The sequence below is a fragment of the Anomaloglossus baeobatrachus genome, chromosome 9, assembly GCF_048569485.1.
Source record: "Anomaloglossus baeobatrachus isolate aAnoBae1 chromosome 9, aAnoBae1.hap1, whole genome shotgun sequence".
Taxonomy (NCBI): Eukaryota; Metazoa; Chordata; class Amphibia; order Anura; family Aromobatidae; genus Anomaloglossus; species Anomaloglossus baeobatrachus.
The window spans coordinates 50,412,412-50,437,447 of NC_134361.1; the positions used below are offsets into that span (position 1 = coordinate 50,412,412).

Here is a 25,036-nt window from a genome sequence, read left to right on the forward strand (position 1 = left end):
AAAGACTGACGGCACCGGATCTGTCGCCTTCTGTTTTTTTGCCAGTCCCAAAAAAACGTTGCTTCCGGCGTCTGCACAGACAATTTTTGCCAGATCCGTCGTACAACGGATGAAACGTGAGGCCATGCAGCACAATCCGGCGCTAATACAAGTCTATGAGGAATAAAACAGATCCGACGCCAGATCCGTTTTATCCGCAATTCGCCGGATTATGCCTGATGGCAAAAAACTGATGTGTGAAAGAGGCCTTAAGCCTGCTTTACACGTTTCAATGTATTGTGCGATCGCACCCGACCCCATCGTTTGTGCGGCATTGGCAATTTGTTGCCCGTGTTGCACAATGTTGTAACCCCCGTCGCACGCACTTACCTTCCAAACGACCTGAAGGGGGAAGGACGTTCGGCATCACAGCGACGTCACACAGCGGCCGGCCAATAGAAGCGGAGGGGCAGAGATGAGCGGGACGTAAACATCCCGCCCACCTCCTTCCTTCAGCATTGCCGGAGGACACAGGTAAGCTGTGTTCATCGTTCCCGGGGTGTCACACGGAGCGATATGTGCTGCCTCGGGAACATTGAACAACAGGACTTTCAATTTTTAGAAAATGAGCGACGTGTCAACGATGAACGAGAAGGTGAGTATTTCTGCTCGTTCATAGCTGTCACACGCTACGATATAACTAACGATGCCGGATGTGCGTCACTTATGACGTAACCCCGCCGACATCTCGTTAGATATATCGTAGCATGTAAAGCCCACTTTAGGGGTCACAGCTTCCCATTAATGGATGGTGGAAAGGATATAAGTGTACACAAGAAAACTCCATTCATGGAGAGGCAACAAGCTTTGTGGTTGCAACAGCTCAACAGCTTACCAGAGGCAAACGGCTTAGTGGTTACAACAATATATAAGAGACAAAAAGCTTTGTGGTTACAAAAGATTACACAAGGCAAAAGGCTTAGTGGTTACAAGAGAATACAAAAGGCAAACAAGCTTTGTGGTTACAACAGATTACATGAGGCAAAAGGCTTAGTAGTTGCATCAACGTATGAAAGCCAAAAAGATTTGTGGTTAACATGCTGGGGGCGTTATAGGGCGGCATGGCCGTGACAGACGAAAACCAGTCCATATAAAATAAATGTGAGGCTTTTATTTTCAGCCAGAGACTTGCAACCAAACACTTGCTCATCTGGGCGCTTACTAACATACGATATCCCCGACTCACGCTATCAGGGCTTGAATCTCCAGTCACTGGTCTTTAGTTTGCACCATTGTTCATGTCCAGCTCACAACACAGCATGATACTCCTCAGGCTGTCTCCATCCTACTGAAGGATTTCTTTATCCTTTTATGTGGCTGTGATTAGGCAAACTCCCCCAGCTGAGCTGGCCCAGCATCTACGCAATATCTCACCCAGGTTAAGCTTCTGGGTGAAGCCTCGGTTCCAGAGAGCATCGGAAGTGATATACTAATGACCCTCTGCTGCGAGTGGCAGCCGAGAGTCATGCGACTGTGACCCATTCTTGTGATCGGATCACAGCCCTTTCTCCCTCTCCCCCCACGGCCTGTCTCTACGTACATCACACTGAGTTTGGATGACATCCGAGTGCAGTGTGATGCTTCACACATACCCATAGACAAGTATGGGTGTGTGTGAGTCGAGACTCGCTGCCAAACACAGCAAGCTGCGATTCATTTCTCAGGCCGTTATAGCATGAGAAATCAATCGCAGATGGACACTGCCCCATAGTTTTGCACTGGTGTGAGTGCAATCTGATGTTTTATTGGATTGCACTCATCTGTGCAAAACGCAAGTGGAACTGAGGGATGAGATATATACTCCATCCAGTATCACTCCTGTCTGCCGGTTACAGTGGTTACGACATATTAGACAATATCAAAAGTGGTTACAAAAATATACAGAAGGCAAAGAGCTTTGTGGTTACAATAGATTACACAAGGGAAAAGGCTTGCTGGTTAAAACACATACAAAAGACAACAGGCTTAGTGGCGAACAGTAGATTACAATTGTTACCGTCGGAGCACTACCTTAGCAGCTTCTTTTTCGCACTGCAAAAGTCTTTGAGTCTCTGTCTTGCAGTTCGGCACACTGTTGCCACACCTTTCCTACAGGTCACCTTTTGACTTTTAGCAATTTTTCAGCAGTAACTTTGCTTTGTCTGGGTGATTTGCACACACTTGTGGCCTAAACCTACACTTAAACATCAAACTCATAGCCTTATCTGATGAGGAAATACACAGGCTTTAGCCTCTAGACTTGCTATAAGGTAATACCGGGAGATTAGTGAAAAGTGCCTTGTGCAGATTCACAGGATTAGGATTCCAAAAGAAGAACCCCGACGACCGTTTCACATGGAACTGTATTACTTAATCATGAGGAATCTGCACAAGGCACTTTAATAAGTATGTATTAACTAATTTCCTAATGTTGACTTTTTTCTTTACTGGAATCTCTTTACCATTTGGTTTCACTAATCTCCCGGTATTGCCCCATGGCACCCGGGAACAGGATTGCTTTGGCAGTAATTTTATATACATATGCCTTTTTTCCATTTGATTTAATTCTGGTAAATGTATCATCCTTTGTGCACTTCCACATATTACTCCACCACATCCTTGATTATTTGTATATTTTGCTGCTGTGTACATGTCTGTGACTTGCATTTTGCAATTATGGTATGTTTTTCTAAACTTAATAAAAAATGTCATATTTTTACATCTAAAGCACTCTTTTCTCTCTGTTTCTACATATTGGAATAGGATCTTGGAGATGGGAATAACTCTTTAAGCTGTTAAACATAGAGTGTCTTCAAAGCAGAGCAATGGAGAACGGTCGTCTCACTTGGAGTCTTTCGAAACCTGAAGTGGTTAAAAGATACTAAAAAGGGAATATTGCAATAGCGAGTCATTTCTACATAGAAATGCATATGTTCACTCCTTTTAGCATTTATTTAGGACTTTTTCAGGCAGGTATCAAAGCAGACCTGCTATTGTTAAAAAAACAAACAAAACGCCCCCTAGGTTTAGGCTTAATAAAAGGTTCCCTTTACAGAGTGGAGATCTTTTAGAGAGAAGCCACTTTCACTTATTACAGAAATAATGCAATAATGTATAATGTAAAGGGTTGGGGATGGACCCAAAATAAAATATCATATCATTATGTTCAAATAGTTCTCAAGGAATCTGAAAAGATCCCATTGATTAATAAGGGTGTCTTGGTTTCTGTTACACTGTGTGCAGAATTATTAGACAAATGAGTATTGTGATTACATGATACTTTTATACATGTCGTCCTACTCCAAGCTGTATAGACATGAGAGCCAACTACCAATGAAGTAAATCAGGTGATGTGCATCTCTGTAATGAGGAGGGGTGTGGTGTAATGACATCAACACCCTATATAAGGGGTGCTTAATTATTAGGCAACTTCCTTTCCTTTGGCAAAATGGGTCAGAAGAGAGATTTGACGGGCTCTGAAAAGTCCAAAATTGTGAGATGTCTTGCAGAGGGATGCAGCAGTCTTGAAATTGCCAAACTTTTTGAAGCGTGATCACCGAACAATCAAGCGTTTCATCGCAAATAGCCAACAGCGTCGCAAGAAGCGTGTTGGACAAAAAAGGCGCAAAATAACTGCCCATGAATTGAGGAAAATCAAGCGTGAAGCTGCCAAGATGCCATTTGCCACCAGTTTGGCCATATTTCAGAGCTGCAACGTTACTGGAGTATCAAAAAGCACAAGGTGTACCATACTCAGGGATATGGCCAAGGTAAGGAAGGCTGAAAAACCACCACCTTTGAACAAGAAACATAAGATAAAACGTCAAGACTGGGCCAAGAAATATCTTAAGATTGATTTTTCAAAGGTTTTATGGACTGATCGAATGAGAGTGACTCTTGATGGGCCAGATGGATGGGCCAGAGGCTGGATCAGTAAAGGGCAGAGAGCTGCACTCCGACTCAGACGCCAGCGAGATGGAGGTGGAGTACTGGTATGGGCTGGGATCATCAAAGATGAACTTGTGGAACCTTTTCAGGTTGAGGATGGAGTGAAGCTCAACTCCCAGACCTACTGCCAGTTTCTGGAAGACAACTTCTTCAAGCAGTGGTACAGGACGAAGTCGGTATCGTTCAAGGAAAACATGATTTTCATGCAGGACAATGCTCCATCACATGCATTCAACTACTCCACAGCGTGGCTGGCCAGTAAAGATCTAAAAGATGAAAAAATAATGACATGGCCCCCTTGTTCACCTGATCTGAACCCCATAGAGAACATGTGGTCCCTCATACAATGTGAGATCTACAGGGAGGGAAAACAGTACACCTCTGGGAACAGTGTCTGGAGGCTGTGGTGGCTGCTGCACGCAATGTTGATCGTAAACAGATCAAGCAACTGACAGAATCTATGGATGGTAGGCTGTTGAGTGTCATCAGAAAGAAAGGGGGCTATATTGGTCACTAATTTTTTGGGGGTTTTGTTTTTGCATGTCAGAAATGTTTATTTCTAAATTTTGTGCAGTTATATTGGTTTACCTGGTGAAAATAAACAAGTGAGATGGGAATATATTTGTTTTTTATTAAGTTGCTTAATAATTCTGCACAGTAATAGTTACCTGCACAAACAGATATCCTCCTAAGATAGCCTAATCTAAAAAAAAAAAACACTCCAACTTACAAAAATATTAAGCTTTGATATTTATGAGTCTTTTGGGTTGATTGAGAACATAGTTGTTGATCAATAATAAAAAAATCCTCTAAAATACAACTTGCCTAATAATTGTGCACACGGTGTAGTTCTCCAGTGTTGCTGATGGTGAATAGACGACTTTTCCCATCATACAAGTGTGAAGAAAACATAGAACTCGCAAGTATATTACTGAGATCTTCCTTTTACAAGAACATGCATGTGACTCTAAATTAACTCTAGTATTACAGTTCCAATATGCTAAAGATTGAGTAATAATAAAGCCAGCGATATTAAAGCTTACCTTCTCAGTACGGAGCGGCTGTCATCAGTCTGCGCTGCACAGCACACATGGAAATAAACCGTTGTGAGGTTGAGATCATCTGCACAATATGAGTAACACATAACCAGGAAGACATAGCGCACTGGCGGTACTGTAAACCACAGCTCGCTTTCTTTGCTGGTGTGGTTGAGTTATACAGACAGTTTACGTAGGTTGCAGGAACCTCCTGTCTTCTATTGTTTTTCTAGCCAATCATAATGCGTTTGACCTGCTAGAGAAGACACTTTCACAAACTACGTGACACTATGAGCCACTGAATAGCATCAATTGAAAGGATTGTATAATTTGATCGACCCAGTTTAGTATTTTCTACCAATGCGGAGGGACTGATCAGCATTTGGGATCCTTCTATTATCCAGAGTGGAACGAGATTTGTCACAAACTTGGCGGCGTTGGACTCTGTTCAGATTGCAGATTCTGACACTCCGCTCAACAATTTCTCTGGTGTCTGGGATCAACACAGGAAGGCTCGGGCGTCGACCTGCTCTGTGCTAATTCATATGCAGGCTACCAAGAGTTAATCTGCTATTTTTCTTGCTCCTTTATTCCCATTGGTGTGGAGACCTATCACATCTGCTCTCCTCCTATTTATGCTACTGGAATCCTTCTACCCATGCCAGCTATAGTTTATTCTATGTTGGTCTGTGAGGTGTGGTGTCCCAGATACTCTGGTGAAAGTTCTGCTTTAGTTGTGCTTATTGCATTGTGTGGTTTACTCCTGTTATTTTAAACTTCCTTCCTGTTCTTGTTTTTCCTCCCGAATCTCTTCTTGTCTTTACCTTTGCGTGAGCGTCATGAGTGATAGTTTTTTTTTTTTTCCCATGTCTGTCTTTATCTTTGGTATTCAACACACTCCTGTCCCATCTCTCCCTAGGGAGAGGGGGAATGAGATCAGGATTGGTCAGGAGGAGCAGGGCCAGGAAGGAGACTCAGACCTCTCCACCATCAGGAGTACCCCTGAGATTAGGGATAGTGTAGGGTCACCTAGCTTGAGAAACAGCTTAGGAACCCTGGTTCCCCGCTAACCCAAAGTCCTTCTGACAAGCTCTCATTGTGGAGGTCTCAAAACCTCCAAGTACCCATACATGTCTGTCCATTGCACCATACAAATAAACCATCCATGCAAGGCAAGTGTCCATTAAAAAAAGACAATATTGAAACTTGTGTTCCCAGGGTTCACATGACATTGTTGTCATGACATGACAGTGCCGGCTTCCCTCTCCCCACCATTGGACACTTAAATAATTAACAGGAAGTGAGTGGCAGCTGCAGCTCTCACTTCCTGTTAATCACTTAACCATATCAAGTAGGGGAGAAGGAAGCTGGCATTGATTGGTCCCCGGCTCACGTGTCATAACTATGTCACATGGGCCTTAGAATCTAGAGTTCCAAGAGGAACTTCATTGGCACCAGAGGTGAGTATAGGCTTTGTTATTTTTATGGGGGTGCATATGGGGAATGAGAAGGGGTTGTCCTATTAGTGGACAACCCCTCTAAAGGTTAGCTGTCACCAGGTTATATATAAAGTAGAGCCATCACCAGTATGTCCTTATGTACAGAATTTTAGAATACTGTACAGTATATACAGTAAGTCCCTAAGCTCATCTACATAACATAATAAAAACATTATGTTATTCTTACCTATGGAGCCTCCTCTCTTCTTACTTCGTGGGGATGACACATCATATACCATCCACAGAGCGCCTTCCATTATGTTCCCGCGCATGACCACTTCTCTCTACCCTGACAAGGGCAGAGCAAAGTACAGTAATGCACATGCGCGAGGAAAGGCCACAGAGCGCCTGCGCATGCACATTATAATATTTTATTCTGCTCTCATAGTTACATAGTTATATAGGTTGAAAAAAGACCTAGGTGCAGCTAGTTCAACCTAGTTTGACGTGATGAGCTGGCAGAGAATTGGGCAACCAGAGACCAGCCTGGTCCCTGATAGTGACATCCCTTTTGGAGGTGTGGTTGCTCCCTGTTCTTTTTGAATGCAGCTCTCTTTGCATACAATGCACCCTGTTACTGGCTCATCACTTCTCACTAGAGCCGACGAGGGAGTGCACTGTCACTGTGCGCCTGCTGGCAGTTTCCAAAGTTAGCCTTAAGTATCCACAAATCACAACACAAAGGGTCATATGCAATTCTAACAGCAACTAAGAAAATAAATAGTTTTCAAATATGGTCCATAAAAGTAGACAGAGGTCATTAAGGTGCTGAATGCTGAGCAGCTGCTGTAAAATGAAGATACCTTGGGAGTATCTAATATCCCTGACTAATGAGTGACAGAAAATACCATGATGATATATGGTTTTATACTCACCTAACCCTAAAGGCCGCTTTATACGCTGCGATCTCGCTAGTGAGATTGCTAGCGAGCGTACCCGCCCCCATCATTTGTGCGTCACGGGCAAATCGCTGCCCGTGGCGCATAACATTGCATGGACCCGTCACACTACTTACCTGCCTAACGACGTCGCTGTGACCGGTAAACCGCCTCCTTTCTAAGGGGGCGGTTCGTTCGGCGTCACAGCGACGTCACTAAGCGGCCGCCCGATAGAAGCGGAGGGGCAGAGATGAATGGGACGTAACATCCCGCCCACCTCCTTCCTTCCTCATTGCCGGTGGCCGCAGGTAAGGTGAGGTTCCTTGTTCCCGGGGTGTCACACATAGCGATGTGTGCTGCCGCAGGAACAACGAACAACATTGTACCTGCAGCAGCAACGATAATTAGGAAGGGACCCCCATGTCACCGATGAGCGATTTTGAACGTTTTTGCGACGAATCAAAATCGCTCATAGGTGTCACACGCACCGACATCGCTAATACGGCCGGATGTGCGTCACAAATTCCGCTTTAGCGATGTCGTAGCGTGTAAAGCGGCCTTTATTCTCCAGATCCCCTGAAGATTCTGCTTAATTAATGAGTGACAGACCCAAATTTATGGAACTAACTCCCGTCACCTTGTGTCTCACTATAGAATAAAGTGCAATCACTATTTGGCCTTTAAAGTGGTGGATGTTTATGAAGCAGTGTGGAGGGTAAGAATAAAGTCTGATATAGTTTTGGAATTAAAGGAAATCTGTCAGCAAGTTTTTGCTATTTAATCTGCGAGCAGCATAATATAGAGCACGAATGCCTGATTACAGTGATGTGTCACTTATTAGGATGTGTGCTGTAGTTTCAATACCATCAGTATTTTATCAGCAGGAGATTAACACTACAGAAATACATTTCACGCGCAGCCCAGCCCACCTAATTTGTGTAACCACACCCTCACCACTGATTGGCAGCTTGATGACAATTCGCAGTGTACATAGGAAGCTGCCAGTCAGCGGTGTGGGCAGGGTTATACACAGCCCAGAAGTCTTAGATCTGCTACATCTACATCAGACATGACTTGTATTCTATGAAAACTACACCAAGCAGCCCAGTAAGTGAAACATCCCTGGAATCAAGCTTTCTTGCCCTATGTTCTGCTGCTATCAGATTATATAGCAAAAACCTGCTGACAGAATCCCTTTAATTCAAAGAACTTTTATATAAGCCAAACACCTTCAAAAGTCACTGCCATTTTTTGCTATTACTTGCTGCTGTAGTATCACCCTGTAAAGAGCTCTCCTATAGGTGGGCATCTCGGTGAATGGGGACCACATGATTGTGAGTCGCCCACCACAGCGCTGCAGCGGTTGCCTGCGGGACACTGTGGGGACTTCTCTGTAGGGACCCTTCCGGCAACAGGTATGTCAGGTTCACTTTTATAGGAGTCGTGACGCCACTCTCGGTTTTGCGGTCAGGGGGATGGGTGACCGCCACTGCAGTTTAACGAGCGTCTGGGGCTGATGGTGTCTGCAGTCTGGTGTTATGGCCTCTCGAGAGTGAGGCTGGCCTGAGGGGCTCGGGTATAAGTGTGTGATACCACAGGTCGCAGAATAACTCAGTCGCAGTCCAGAAAGTCTTTTAACTTGTTTACTCACTTTTAGTTGGTTGATGAGATACCCGGGCGATGCTGAGATTATACCAGGTGGAACCAGGAATTCTTACAGGCCATTCTGAGGGTAGCTATTAACTCGCCTTCCTTGCACTTCTTTTGTTTCGGATAACCCCTGACTTGCAGTATCGTGGGATTCATCCAGGGAAAGTCACTTCTGCCTCTCCTTCCCTTTCTGGCCCGTTTGCCGGCAGCGTGGACCAGGTGAGATGGCTTCTGGCCCTATCTCCTTATGGGTCCCCCTGTTGCTGCTGAGGCTTGAGCTCTGTATCTTTGGTGAGGAACCTCTAGTCCCCTCATCGGCAGGTTTAACAGATCGGTAAATCGATGTCTGGCTCTAGGGACATGTTCCCTGTGCGTGTCCAATCACCAGTAATCCTCGTACTCGCCTGCCTCTCTTCAGGTGTCTTTCAGGCTGACCTTCTGGTCACTGTACTCCCCCGCTAACAGCTACCACACCTGCAGGGTCTGGCTAGCGTGGCGGTACGTCTGCTTCTTTCAGCAACTTCTGTACACTGCCCCAGACTGGCTTGCTCCTCCTCCTATTCCTATTCTGACTGCCACTGCAACCTAACTCCCAGCCCCTCCCCTCCACCCCTTGACAGGAATTGAAAGCTAACCTCTTCCAGAGGCTACCTGTAATGCTGCCACCAGGGGGAGCCAGAGCTCTGCAGCAGACGACACTACACAGAGCAATGAGAACCAGGAAGGAAATGCACAGCGTTCTCATGCACTGCCTAATCAGCACAGCTGAGAGGCAGAACTGCAGGGTATGTGAGGAATAGTGAGACAGGCTGGGTCAAATACCGTACGGGCAGAAGCAGGACCGCAGGAGCGAGCAGAAGCGAAGTCAAAGTCAGGCTAAGGTCAGTACCAGAAGAAGCAACCGAGTGGGGAAATAGGAGAGGGGACAGAGGACAGGAGGGACAACCAGGGGACAGAACACAGACAAGGGCACGGGGGCACAGGAACAGACAGATCAGGATATCACTCACAGGACCAGCACTCACAGGCAAAGCAGTGCTAAGCTTATAGCCGGCGCTGGTTCACTGGAAGTGTCAGCTTTTAAGGCATCCAGGGGCCGGAAGTGAGGCCCGAGAGAAGGCTCTGCCCCCTAGCCATGTGTATAGGGAGGCGAATCATGACACTACCCAAGGGTCCCCTCTAAATGTGTAGGAGACCTGGTTGCTATGTGTCTGTGTGTACACACCTCATTCTGGCCTTTTGGAATTACCTGGAAGCACTGTCCCAGCATGGGTGCAGTACTCAGTGGTGCCTGACCAGGTCAGGAGCGCCACAATTGTGTTAACCATTGTTCGTCACATACAGTTTGCATTGATCCATGGAAATTAGCACCATTTGACTTGTTATATTGTTATAGAAGAAAATTTACTCCCTCCAAAGTCTGAAATGACCGATAACAGAAATCAATACATTTCTTCTGACTGGACTTCAATAGGCGTACAAGAAACTGCAAGCTTAGTGTTCATTTTATCCCCACGATTATTGTTATTTCTACATATTATTCTGCACAGGATGCACCTGCTACATTGCTTTACACTTTATATTTTTTTTCAAAAAAAAGTCATGAATGAATTTGCAGTCAAGGAAGACTTAGGGTATTTCCATTTTAGACATTTAAACTGTGTGCACCAAGGGTGATTGTAATTCATTTTTTATGCCTTTTTGAGTGGTTTTGTCAGAAAACTGCATGCAAATCCTTATGGCAGCAAAGTCAATGAGAATCCTGGCATTTGTTGATTTTTTTCCCCTTGCACATTTACTGCAGGAGTTTAGCAAACTTTTTTCACCATCCGAACTCTGACCTCGACCACAGACGCCCGTGAGAAGTCCGTGTTGGGGTTTGGACACCCAACAGTTCAGGTTCACTCAGCCCTAATTACAACCTTTTCTCACAATCCCTAATAGTTCAGTGTGGTAGGCTAGGTCCACACTTTCGTTGTTTTGCATCAGTCACAGTCCGTCGCCTTGAGGAATTACGGTATCCTGCTAAATATTTTTCCCCATAGACTTCTATTAGCGACGAATTGTGACTCATGGCCTTGCGTGGCATCCGCTGCGAACGGATTAGTCGTTTAGTGACCGTCAGGTGGGAGCAACGCTGAATGTAATATTTTTTGGAGCGGCAAAAAAACGGACTCCGCAGATGTCCGTCACAATCTGTCACAAGCTATAATGAATCTCTATGGCGTTGGATTCCATCGTAATCCGTCTCACGACGGAATCCAGTGCTGGATTCCGTCATGCTCTACTGAGCATGCCCAGCATGTTTGGCACACCCATTGGGCTGTCCCAAACACAAACGGATCACGACGGATACGTCAAAGAACGGATGCACAACGGATGTAACGGACGCGACGGATCAGTTTCTTCACAGGATTCCTTTGAACGGAATCCTGTGAAACTACACATCCGTTGTGTCAGTTGACATCTCAAAAATGATGGATCCATCATTGCGTCGCAACAACAGACCTATGGGGAGATAAGGTATGCACACCAGTGACTATGTAAGGGGAATACATGAAATAGCAGAAACTGCTGTGTGAATACTGACTTGAAAAATCCAATAGCTATATGCAAGAGTGAATATATGAAAAATGGAATCTGCATTACTGCCATGAACATATGAATCAAGAGAAATTTAGCTACTGAATTGATCAATGCAATAGAGCCCCAACACTACGCCAAAGTATTTCTCTACGTTGGGGTCCCTAGCTTGTGTGTGTCCTCTCATGCAGTTAAAAAACTTACCGTGTATGGGAAGCTGAGACCCAGGCTATTTATGCGTATGATATGGATTGGCAATAGGTGTGTATGGGGAGGGTTCACAAACGAAAAACTACTAACATTAAGGAATAACGTTTGGAACACCATTCTAAGTCTGAACTAAGTTTGTTCTGATCCTCGTCCCACTACCCTGACTCGTCTCCCTTTCCTCTGCTCCGTCCATCTCGTCTGGGCTCCCTGACTTCCTGACCCTTCGCTTGTCTTGTTCCCTCAGTCCCACTTCCCCTCTTTTGTACTTACATTCCCCTTTGGCTTCTGACCTCGGCTTGTTCTCTGACTACGGTTCTGCTCCGCATCTGTACCTGACGTTACCTCCCAGCTACCGACCTTAGGCTTCCATGTGACTTTGGCTCCTCTTCCTTTTTTGCACTGACGTGACCTCCCAGCTCTGACTCTCGATTTGTATGACCTGGAAGGGTTTGGACTTGGACCAGGTGTGTTGTGCAGTGGGTGTTTCCTTTGCTAACTCTGTGCTTATTTAAATCCTGGTCTGATTGCAGGCTGTTGCCGGATGTCAGTTGTTCTTTGTATCTCCAGCCTGCTTAATCCTGCTCTACACCACATCTTCGCCAGATAAGTGCTTGCTCTTTATTTATTGTCTGGTTCTTTTGTTTATCTGGGTTTGTCATTTGCTGTGGTTGGTTTCAGTTTATTTGCTTACAGGGATTTTCCCCCTTAGTGGGTTGTTGAGGAACTCCCTGCAGTTCTGTGTGGAGTATAGCTCCTTTGGGTCCATGTGTTTGTGGCTTGTTGACTTTGTTATGATTCTTGTTTTCTGTTCATTGGTATGACAAGGGCACCTGGTATAGGACGGAGTTCAGATCGTGCGATCTGAGGGCCTTTTTGTACTATCAGGAAGTTGGTATTTTGCAGGGTTTTTCTCTGGCCACCATCAGTCCCTTTCCTGTCCTTTCCTATTTTAGTCAGCGGGGGCCTCACCTTTTGCTAATCCTGTCATCTACCTGTGTATTGTGTTTTTCCTATATCACCGCAATCTTTGAATGTGGGGGGCTAGCTATTCTTGTCTATTTTCTGAGGCAGAGAGTTATTCATCTTTCCTACCTTTAGGATAGTTAGTTCTCCGGCTGGGTTCGCGGTGCACAGGATGTTAGTTCACCCCTCGGCTACTTCTAGTTGTGATGGTTAGTAAGGGGATGGCGGCCAGATTAGTTGCCAATGCTCTTGTCACCTTTTGCCAATGATTTGTGGTGGTCTTCCATGGTTCCGGATCATAACAATGACCATTCTGCTACCTCTCCATCTAGATACTGGTGACATCTAGTGGGCAGACGCCGCAGTACACCTAGGAGCTCTGCATCTCTCCTGTGTACCTGGATTACAGGTTGGTTATACGTTTCCCATGTTTGCATTTATTATTTCTTTGTCCACTTGTGCTCTTGTTATGTTTATTCACTGGGTTTTTGACTACCACTGTGCTCTTATCTTAGTGAGTTGTGTGTTGTCATCTCTTCTCTGATTCCTTAGGTCATCAGATTTTTCTCTCATTGCTCTTATCAGGTAGCCAGACCCATTTGTCTGTTTCTAGTTATGACTAGGCATTTTCTGGTCTGTGCTGTTAACCATTAGATCACTGTTCAGATTTGGATTTTTGTCTATACATGAACCAGCAGGGTACAGGGGTGGTTACAGTGGTTTAAGCTTTATTTCCCCTTGTTGCCATGTGTGAGTGCACACAGTGTGTTTTTGATGCGTTTTTGAGTGCCGTTTTATCACAAAACTGCAAGCAAATTGATATGCCAGCAAAGTCAATGAGAATCCTGAAGTTTTTCTGCACATGTTGCTTTTTTCCCTAGCAAATCTGGTGCAGAGGTAAATCTGCAGCATGTCAATTTTTCAGGGTTTTTGCAGCGGTTTTCCACCCCAGAATGCTTAGAAAACGCATGGAAAAAATGCATGCAAAAACGCGTCAAAAAAGTGCTTTTTTTTCTGCCAAGAGATGCAGATTTGGTGCAGAAATTTCTGGAACCAACTAATCAGCGTGCACACATAGCCTAAACAGTCATCCTTTTGCTAGTCAGTGTATGTGTGACGCCCCTGGACTAGTCAGGGCGTCACAGGGTACTGCACTTTCTACTCTTTAGTGCAGGACTCAACCCCTCACAGGGTACTGCACTTTCTACTCTTTAGTGCAGGACTCAACCCCTCATGGTTTTGGGTTCCATCCCAACCTATGGTACTGCCTCCATCAGCGTCCAAATCCCAACCACACCTTACACCACACACTATCAGGCACACCAGTGGGCTGCCTAGCTGGAATAGGGCCGTCCACGTAGGGGTCAGGCAGACTGGTGAGAGGGAAGTAGTCAGAGCAGCAGTAGCCCTTGAGAAGTCAGGAGCTGGGGGAGTGGTGGCTCCCTGTATGTTACAGGTTAGGTCGCAGATGGTGGTCTGGGACCGGAGGAGTCAGAGACCCGGTCGCAGGGTATTGAGGCTGGTGCCTAGACCCGGTCTTGGAGGACGGTCAGCAGCTCGAGCCTAATAACCGGTCTGGCACCGAAAGCACGGCGTGGTACAGGACCCTAGGTCGGGGAGTAGCTTTAGGCAACCCGGCAATTAACCTGTGGAGGATAGTGACTTTATGGACTGTCCCCAAGAAGCTCAGAGATCAGGGGCACTAGCGCAATGAGGGGGATAGGGCTTTCCAACTCACGCAGCCCACGGAAATTCCAAGCGTGATACAAATATCTTAGATTGGAATGAGCCTTTTTGTGTGATGCACCATGGGCTGTGTGTGGTGGCCCCTTTAAATAGTATTGATATGCTGGACGTTGTTCTACAACGTGTTCTTCCCACTCGCAGATGGCAAAGCAATACAGGCAGTCACCAGGAAGATTTCAAGTGAATTTTACTCATTAGGCCGCAAGTTTGATGATTACACCATCTGAGATAACAGATTGGAACAGAAGTAGAAAGTTGGTTTACAGCTGCAAACTGGAACTGTCTTCACTTCGCTTGCAACACTCAGCTGGCACGCACTGCAGCAGCCCTTCTCCGACACAGACATAGGCTCCAATTCATCAAGAGCGGACATGAATTTAAAGACTGTCACACTCCCGTCCCACCGCAGCTCTGTCCATTGTAGCACCCATGCCGGCATCCTCACACTCTCCTGCTCCCCTCCCCCAGCGACAACGTCGGTTTCCTCACCTTTCCAGGCGTCTGGCGGCCGTGGCCTGTCCCCGTCTCATGCTGCTGCCCTCCAGAGAATTTGTACTCTTAGCAGGCTCGTAGGGCGCATCCACGGCCACGCCCACTTTCTTAAAGGGCCAGCGTCCACTTAACCCGGAGCTTCCTCCTAGGTCAGCCTGAGGCCGCAGGTATTTCAGGCACCTCTGCCCTATCAGCGGTGCCTGGGCAACGAGTCTAATACGTTGCTAGTACACAGGACCCATAGCAATGTGCTGCTGCCACTTATACATTATGCTAGTTCTGTTTGCTGATACTTGTTTGCATTGCAGATTGCTGCTGCTGTATTAGCTATCCTGCCACTGCTGCTACAAGCTGTGACATTATATCACCACCAAAAATATATAAATGTATGAGAAAACAACATCCATAAAGGAAAATATGAATCACCGACAAAGGAAGGGGAAGAAGTTTAATAAAAAATAACTTTTATTAATTAATTGATAAAATATAAAAGCATAGACAAAGATGTCTTCAGGAAAAAAAACAAACCCCATTAAAGGGTCAAAAATATGTAACTCACAAAGTCATGTTTGGGAACACCATAATTTCACATAACAATAATAATAACCATGAAGATATACCAATATTCCTGCAGCTATAGATATATATATAATATAACGCAAAAGTGTTGTAAAAATACAAGACTCAGCTAAGTCAATTGTAACAAAGTAGCGATCAGTATACCTACGAAATCTTACATAAATGTGAATGATGTCCCGCACCCTCTCCGACGCACGTTTCGCGCTGTATAGCGCTTTATCCAGGAGCTCCTCCAGGAGACCCCTCATGACGGCTAGACGGGCAAAGAACCTGGGGGATCTTCTCGTCAAGAGCCATTACATTCCTCCCAGACAGAACCCTTTCGGTTCTAGGGTCCCCCTTCGGGGCTGCTTCCCTTGTGGCCATTGTGCCGCATGCGCTAATATCATCAGGGTGCCATCCTTCACTTCTTCTTCTGACGGCAAAAAGGTTTTTTCCATCAATAACTACATCTCTTGCAATACCACACATGTGGTTTACTATGCCACATGTTCGTGTTCCCTGATCTATGTGGGCCTCACTGCACGTGAGCTCCGCGTTAGGGTCAGGGAGCACGTGAGAGATATTCTTGCTGCCGCCTCAGCGGAAGATGTCACCCTTTTGAAAACCTTGCCCCGTCATTTTAGGGCTGCTCATAATTGCAGCCCTAAATCCTTGCAAGTTAGGGGCATTGACGTGATTCACGGGGGTGTTCGGGGGGCAATCTTCGTAAGATCCTCGCCCAGCGGGAGTCCGGGTGGATTGTCTCCCTGAACACTCTTGTGCCCCTCGGCTTAAACGAGGTGGTTAGCTATGCCCCTTTCTTGTAATTATAATTCCACCCTTTGACATTCTCTCCCCTCTTGGTTGGGTTTTAATTTAATTTCTTAATATAGCCTCCTTCGTTTATGGAATGACAATTCCCCTGGTCTTCTCCTCCTGTCTTCTCCCTGTGCTTTAGTCGGGTTTTTTGTTGCGGAAATTTCCGCTCTGGATATACTCCTTCGGGGGTAATCTTGTGGGGCTTTTAAACTGTGTATGCCTATATGCACTTTTTAACTGTGTCAATTATTCATTGTTTTTCCTTATGTTTCCCAGGTTTTTTGTTTCAGCTTCTGGGATATGGACCATGCTTCTATTGATTCCTTGTGGAAATTGCAAAAAATGTTTCCTGCTGCCTTGTTATCATGCTATTTTTTCATATGTTCCCTTTTGAATTCTGCATGTCTATAATTATTACACGTTTCCATTTACCTTGTGGTTGTGCGCGTCCTCCGGCGCGCTGACTGCGGTCAGTGGGAAGGATCGAGCCCGCTTGTCCGCGCGCGCGGGTACCTGGTGACACGCCAAACAACCGCCATTAAGCATAATCACCTGGCCCAGTCCCAATAAAGTCCGGCATATTTGATACATCCACACCTCCTTTGATAAAGCCAACGCTGCGAAACAGCTGTCAGGAGCTTGCCTCTCACCCTCTGAACCAGCCACCAGGTATTATTGCTCTGCCCTTGCCCATATATGCGATTTCCCCATGACCGCACGGTGCTCCAGGTTGCGACTTACTGCATGCTAAATTTGTTATATGACTCAATTGTCTTAGTGCCAGTTGCAGCCCTGGCGGCGTTATCTTAACCCCCTCTGCAGCCACAGTAACTCCTAGTGGGGAACTATATCTATGCTTTTTCCGGTTGGTGCACAATCCTGGTGTATGCACCTCTATAACTCCTCCTGGCATTACCTCTCACCGCAGTTTTTTATAGTTGGAACTTTTCCTCTAATTTATGTACCTTCTGGGCTGTGTGGTGCTTTGGGTCTGGACTCACCAGATTTACATTGGTTTTGGGAATTGATTCCCTCCTTGCCCTTGGCTCTGCACAGCCCATTATTCCCATTTAGACTGCGGTTCAAGTGAGGCCTTGTTAGGATCTTTACATACCAGGGTGCCCACTCATTGGTGTTCGTAATAGTTCTGATCTCACATAGGATACATTCCTATGGTTGTTTCATCGGGTATCTACTCTGCCACCTTTCCAATAAAAATTCCCCATGGGTTAATCCCTTTATAATTGGTGGCATTGCAGTACCCCACTTCTTTCTATTGTGGCTGGTTCCGATTGGCAAGAGATGCCCCCACGCACATTTCTTTTACCTCCCCCTATTTATTCCTGCTGTATTGTCTGACCTTTTCTTATTGACGCATATTGTAATTATTTATACTTGTGATTGTTATGAATAAATATGGAATTTTTCACACACATTTGTTGCCTCCTCTCCCGTTTTTCTCCAGTTATTTATATATCTATAGCTGCAGGAATATTGGTATATCTTCATGGTTATTATTATTGTTATGTGAAATTATGGTGTTCCCAAACATGACTTTGTGAGTTACATATTTTTGACCCTTTAATGGGGTTTGTTTTTTTCCTGAAGACATCTTTGTATATGCTTTTATATTTTATCAATTAATTAATAAAAGTTATTTTTTATTAAACTTCTTCCCCTTCCTTTGTCGGTGATTCAAGCTGTGACATTAGCCACGATACCCACTGCCACAAAGTATCCTCACCAGCTGCTGCTGTATCCATCCACCCATCCTGGACAAATCCTCTACACCCACTGCCACAAGTATCTGTCACGCTCCCCGGCTCCCCTGCTAGGCTCCCCGGCTCCCCTGCCTTGCTCCCCGGCTCCCCTGCCTTGCTTACCGGCTCCCCTGCCACGCTTCCCTGCTCTCAGGTCGCGCTCCGCCGCTCCCGTGCCAGGCTTCCCGGTCCCCCGCTCCACAGCCTTCCTGCTCCATCGCCTGCGGTCCCCAGGCAGCCCGGTCCCCGCTCCCGGTGCCCGTCGGCAGCTCTGCTCCAGCCCGGCTCTCCTGCCTCCTGTTCACCGCTCCCTGCTCTGGCTTCTGGCACCCGGGCCTCGCGCATGCGCATTAGGGGCGCGCGCGGTCATTGACCCTCTCTTAAAGGGCCAGCGTCCACTGACAGGATATTGAACACACAGGTACAGGGTATAAAGGGGTTTAATGTCCAAGTGGGCGGGGCCTGTTCTTCGTGTTTTCCTAAGCTAGGAGTCAGGTCTCCCTGTGTCTTGTTCCATACTTACCTATCTCTTTCCTAGAGCCGCTCCTGCCTCGCCATCCGGTCCTGACGATTCCCGAACCCCGAACGGTGACTGTCTGCTATCCCGTCAGTCCGTACCATCTCTGATCCCTGTGGTGACCCGTCTTCTCGCTCCGTCGGTTCCGGACTCTGCCTGACAACATCTCGGCCTCCGAACCTGAGCTCCGTCACCCGGACTACCTTCGGTGACTCCGTGGTCCCAGGGACTTCTCCACTCCACTCTTTTGAACGGACTGTCCTGCTACCTGTAGTGCTCCGGCTACCGGACCCCTTGCCTTCAGTTAGGTGTTCGGCCCAGTGGATCCACCTCCTGGGTCTGCCCGTCCACCTGGCCCTAACAGTATCCTTACCAGCTGCCGCTGCCATATCCATCCGTCCATCCATCCATCCCAGATGGACCCTTGACTTCTGCTGTGGCCGCTGTGATCTATATCAGAGACAGTCACTCCCGTACCCCTGAGGCTTGCTGTTACAGTATCAGTCTTCCTGAGTGGCACCCAAACCAATACCTGTAGCATAAGACCTCTTTCACACATCAGTGTCTTGTCATCAGTCATAATCCGTTTTGTGAACCGCTGCAGATTGTATAAAAACTGATGCGACAGATCCCTGTAAAAAACTGATCCGTCTTTATTTTTTTGTCTTTAGGCAATAAGTTATTATGGAAATAAAGATAGAGAGAGAGAGAGAACTTTTTAGACCTGGGACAATTTTGTCACGCAATGTGCGTGTTCAGATCAACCGAGGTCTGACTGTAATGCTGCCACCAGGGGGAGCCAGAGCTCTGTAGCCTAATACACTACACAGAGCAATGAGAACCAGTAAGTGAATTCACAGCGTTCTCATGCATTACCTCAAAGCACAGCTGAGAAGCAGAGCTGCAGAGCATGCAAGGAATAGTCAAGCAGGCTGGGTCAAACACCGTACGGGCAGAAGCAGGACCGGAGGAACGAGCAAAAGCGGAGTCAAAGTCAGGCCAAGGTCAGTACCGGAGGAAGCAACCAAGTGGGGAAATAGGAGGGGGGACACAGGACAGGAGGGACGACCAGGGGATGGAACACAGACAAGGGCACGGGGGCACAGGAACAGACAGATCAGGATATCACTCACAGGACCAGCAATCACAGGCAAAGCAGTGCTAAGCTTATAGCCGGCACTGGTTCACTGGAAATGCCAGCTTTTAAGGCATCCAGGGTCTGGAAGTGAGGCTCGAGAGAAGGCTCCGCCCCCTAGCCATGTGGACAGGGAGGCGAACCATGACACTGACGCACAATGAAAAAACACCTAAACAACACCACAGACAAGGGGGAAATACTGAGGACAGAATAACAATGGTGGTCCCTGGCACTAGTGAGAGGGTAGATGGACACCTCCTAACCTCACCTGAGCTGTCACTGCTGTCCTAACCAGTCCCTACACAATTTCCGCAACTGTCGCCGAGCAGCACCCTGAGTCCCTAAGAAACCCTATAGTGGCCCTGACTAGTGAGAGGCAGGTGAGGTTCACTAGACCCATCACTGCACTAAAGAGGCAATAGTTTAGGAGAGACAAACAGGGAGTAAAGAACCAAAAGAGGAGAGGATACGACTTCAAGACTATCTGCAGCAGCTTCCTTCCTCCAAGGCGGCTTTCTTACAAATGATTTGTATAGTCAGCAAAGCTTGCTGGGATACCCGGCTATTTAAGCACAAGGAGGTATGACTACATAACAGGTGCAGCTGACCTCAACTGCAGCAGAGCTGCAAACAGAAAAACTTGCATTAACTACTTCAGTGCCAGAGGAAACTAAATGACATTTAACTGCAGAGCGCTAGAGATAATGGGTTCCAGACCTCAAGCTGCCACTAGTCTCCAAAAATAAGGAGACATTCGTGACAATTTCTAATACAAAATGCATTGATGCATACAACACTGGTCATTTCACTGGATTTGTTCAACTGTAGTTACAAAATACATTTAATCACATAGCATATAAAAAAAACATTGAATTATTTATAACATTATGTTAAAACATCAACATGGCATTAGTAGAGTCCTGAGATCAGTTGTCCTATACAAGCAATGTTTTTTTTTTATAATTTTAGAGGATGGCAAAGCCATTTTTAACCCTTTTCTTTACCTTATGGAATTAATAATTACCATTTTCAATAGCTTATTGAAAAAAATATTGCTGTTTGTTGTAAAATGTCTACTGTTTTATCGTCTGAACAACTTATATTCCATAAAGAAACAAAACACCACACATGGGAAACCCACGAATGGTTAAGAGCTGCTCATACGAAACATCTTTATGAATGAAAACACGAGCAAAAAGCTAATAAAGAACAATATGTATTAATAAATATTAAAAGTGCACAGTGCAATATGAATAGGACCAAAAGACATACAAAGAAGGTAACAAAGAAGAGGATGGGAGAATGGAACTGGTACAAATCACCGGAATTGGACAAATAAATGTTAGACAAAAAAGAAAGGGCAGAAAAAGTTGTCAAAAATATACAGATAATGGCAATGTGCAAATGCAGAAACCGGTGAATTGGGATTAAAATATTCACCAGAACATGGTAGCAGGCATAGCAGATACATGCAGATACATGCAGTCTAACATTTAATTGTCCAATTCCGGTGATTTGTACCAGATCCATTCTCCCATCCTCTTCTTTGTTACCTTATTTGTATGTCTATTGGTCTTATTCCTCTTGCACTGTGCACTTGTCGCGGGCGGGGAGGAGGGGTGTCATCGCTGCGCTCTCCCACTGCTCGGGTCCAGCTGCCGCTGCTCTGCGGCTACTGCTGCTCGGTGGCTCGAGCGATAGGCCGGATCCCGGGGACTCGAGCGGCGCTCCTCGCCCGTGAGTGAAAGGGGTGTTTTGTTGGTGGGGGATTTGATTAATGTCCGTGACGCCACCCACGGTTGTGGTGATTGTGTGGACACCACCGCTGCTCTGTCTGGGGATCCCGGGAGTGGTGGTGGTATGGAGCAGCTAGATGTTGGTTTGCCCCTCCGTGGGTAGGGGGTTTGGTGGTCCCGGGTCCCGATGACGGGGGGGTTAGGGTGATGGACAGGCGGGTTATGGGGCCTGTGGAGGTGCAGGGACGCAGGGGCAGCGCTGTGCCGCACGGCACGGAGGTATTCACTCAGCCCAAGGATGATGACACAGTTCACGGTAAACAAACGGCTGGTTGGACGGGTCCCTCGGACGGCTGCGGTGTAGATGTTCCCTGCAAGTTAGCGGTGACTGTCTCTTCCCTGCACCTAGAAACGGTTGTTGGTAGCGATGGATTCCCACCGGTAACCCGCTCCCCAGCTTGGATATGAGCCGGAGGAGCCCCTCTCTTGCCCGCAGGCGCTGGCCCTGGGAAACTGGTGCCTTGGCGGTGGCGGTGTCTCCCTTTCACGGTTGGACTGTTGCCTTCAATCGGGACTTTGCTGCTGGGAGACCCGGAGGTCCCCTTCACTGACGTATTTGGCAAATTACGGCGACTCCTAGCCTTGCCGGGATCCGAAAGGCCCCTGCCAATGGTGCTGGCTTCTCCTTGTATACCGCTCCGGTACCGCCGGGCCACCACCCGTCCACGGTCCTTTCGGCAACCTCCGATCAGCCTCTCCTGCAGATGGTCACCGCCGTCTGCCAACCTTGCTGTCTCAGTCCGGGGCACAACTTCAGGCTCTGTTGCTGTCACTTTCCTTCACTTCCACTCCTGTCACTAGCTCCTCTACCACTTCCTTCTACTCTCAAACTCTGAACTCAACTGAACTCACTGGTTTTTCCCGCCTCCAGGACTGTGAACTCCTCGGTGGATGGAGCCAACCGCCTGGCCCACCCCCTGGTGTGGACATCAGCCCCTGGAGGAAGGCAACAAGGATTTGTGTTCTGACCTTGGTGTGCCTGCAGGGAATGTGGGGTGTGTGGTGGTGTCATGACCTGTGACCCCTGGCTTGCCCAGGGCGTCACACACTTTTGATATTTATTAATAAACTAGCTGTACTACCCGGCTTCGCCCGCGTTAATAACTGCTGTTAACAAAATAGAATGTATTAACAAAAATAGAAATGTAATTATTAAAAGGCAAAAACTAAGCTAATAGAAGCATTTTACAACATATATTTCAACACCACAGTTATTCCACACAGATTTAACTAAATTGGCCAAGTAATGTGCTTCGTCTGTCTCTGTCTCTCTCTGTCTCTTTCACCGTCTGTCTCTTTCCCCATATGTCTCTGTCTGTCTCTTTCCCCGTCTGTCTCTTTCCTTCCCTGTCTGCCTGTCTCTGTCCCTGTCTGCATGTCTGTCTGTCTCTTTCCCCATCTTTCTCGTTCCAGGTGTGTCTCTTTCCAGGTCAGTCTCTCTTTTTCACCGTCTGTCTCTGCCTGTCTCTTTCACCGTTTGTCTCTGTCTGTCTCTTTCCCTGTCTGTCTCTATCTCTCTGTCTCTTTCCCTGTCTGTCTCTGTCTGTCTGTCTGTCTCTCTGTCTGTCTGTCTCTCTCTGTCTGTCTCTCTTTATCCGTCTCCCCACCGACATCTTACTACCTCACATATAAGCTTCTTATACTATGAATGTCTTTTGTTCCTATAGCAACCAATCACAGCTCCTACTAATAACCTGTAGTTCCAGGCTCCATTTACTTTATTGAAGGCATGTTTTTTTGGAGAGTTACTTTAAAGCGCAGGGTTAAATTTTCCTGTCAAAACATGGTCTACGACGTTCCCTGGGTCACATGAGGTGTCTGTGCAAAATTTTGTGATTGTAAATGCGACGGTGCGGATACACTTTTCGTTTCCCTTTTTCCCCCATTATGTAGATAGGGGGAAAATTGATTGATAAATTGGAACGCGCGGGGTTAAAATTTCACCTCACAACATAGCCTATGACGCTCTCGGGGTCCAGACGTGTGAGTGTGCAAAATTTTGTGGCTGTAGCTGCGACGGTGCAGATGCCAATCCCGGACACACACACACACACACACACACACACACACACACACACATAAACACATTCAGCTTTATATATTAGGTATTGTTCTTTATCAACTTTTTGCTCATGTTATATCGTCTGATTGCAGATATATGTAACATACCTACTTTTGAGAGCTCGATATATAGATGACACCTTTAGAACACCCTGACTTTGAATCCAAGCAGGCCAGGATATTAGCAGCCGCTGTGATCTTCACAAAAATAACTGTCTGGACTACAGTCAAAAATTATGCCAAGCACACAGCCGGAGGAAATGTGCCCAGGACGGCTGTCATAGTAGTATGTCACAGTATTACCATCGTTCTGTAATAGGCCGAGAAATAACACGGCTTCCTCTGTAGCTGCTGGCTTGTTTTTTGCTTCTCATTATATCTATCATACACACTGGTTGTGTTACTGGGAACAGGAAACAGTTGGGTGTTAACTAATGACGAGTAAACAAAAAAATGCCGCCACTCATCTGTATGTACAGTATCTCCGTATAGCTTTTCTTGCACGTTGATACCGAAGCTCATAACCTGGCCAAACTGATTAATAAGTGAAATTGTGGGATATTCTGCTGGCAACAAAGTGCAGATAAAATAACTGATTCAAGAGGAAAATATTTCTGCGGAATCCTGTAAAATGAATAAAAAAATATATATATATATAAATATATTATATATAAAGCTGAGTGTATGTATGTATGTATTTATGTATGTACAGTACAGACACACCTTCTCATCTCTAGAACAACTGTTAAGAGGAGACTTTGTGCAGCAGCCTTCATGGTAAAATAGCTGCTAGGAAACCCCTGCGAAGGACAGGCAACAAGCAGAAGAGACTTGTTTGGGCTAAAGAACACAAGGAATGGACATTAGACCAGTGGAAATCTGTGCTTTGCTCTGATGAGTCCTAATTTGAGATCTTTGGATCCAACCACCGTGTCTTTGTAGAAAAGGTGAACGGATGGACTCTACATGGCTGGTTCCCACCGTGAAGCATGGAGGAGGAGGTGTGATGGTGTGGGGGGGCTTTGCTGGTGACACTGTTGGGGATTTATTCAAAATTGAAGGCATACTGAACCAGCATGGCTACCACAGCATCTTGAGCGGCGTGTTATTCCATCCGGTTTGCGTTTAGTTGGACCATAATTTATTTTTCAACAGGACAATGACCCCAAACACACCTCCAGGCTGTGTAAGGGCTATCTGACCTAAGAAGGAGAGTGATGGGGTGCTACGCCAGATGACCTGGTCTCCACAGTCACCAGACCTGAACCCAATCGAGATGGTTTGGGGTGAGCTGGACTGCAGAGTGAAGGCAAAAGGGCCAACAAGTGCTAAGCATCTCTGGGAACTTCTTCAAGACTGT

General features: G+C 46.3%; 1 protein-coding gene across 3 annotated transcripts in view; it reads right to left on the reverse strand.

Moving 5' to 3' along the window:
- Positions 1-24,014, reverse strand: part of P2RY10 (P2Y receptor family member 10) — a 31,482-nt gene extending 7,468 nt beyond the window's left edge. Inside the window, exon 1 of one of the 3 annotated variants that reach the window (XM_075322642.1) lies at positions 23,789-24,014. The gene's annotated coding sequence lies outside the window, so the exon portion shown is untranslated. Of the gene's footprint in view, positions 1-5,009; positions 5,085-23,784 lie in introns of those variants that run through there. The other 2 variants (XM_075322640.1, XM_075322641.1) reach the window with 2 other exon arrangements.
- Positions 24,015-25,036: the final 1,022 nt, after the last annotated feature.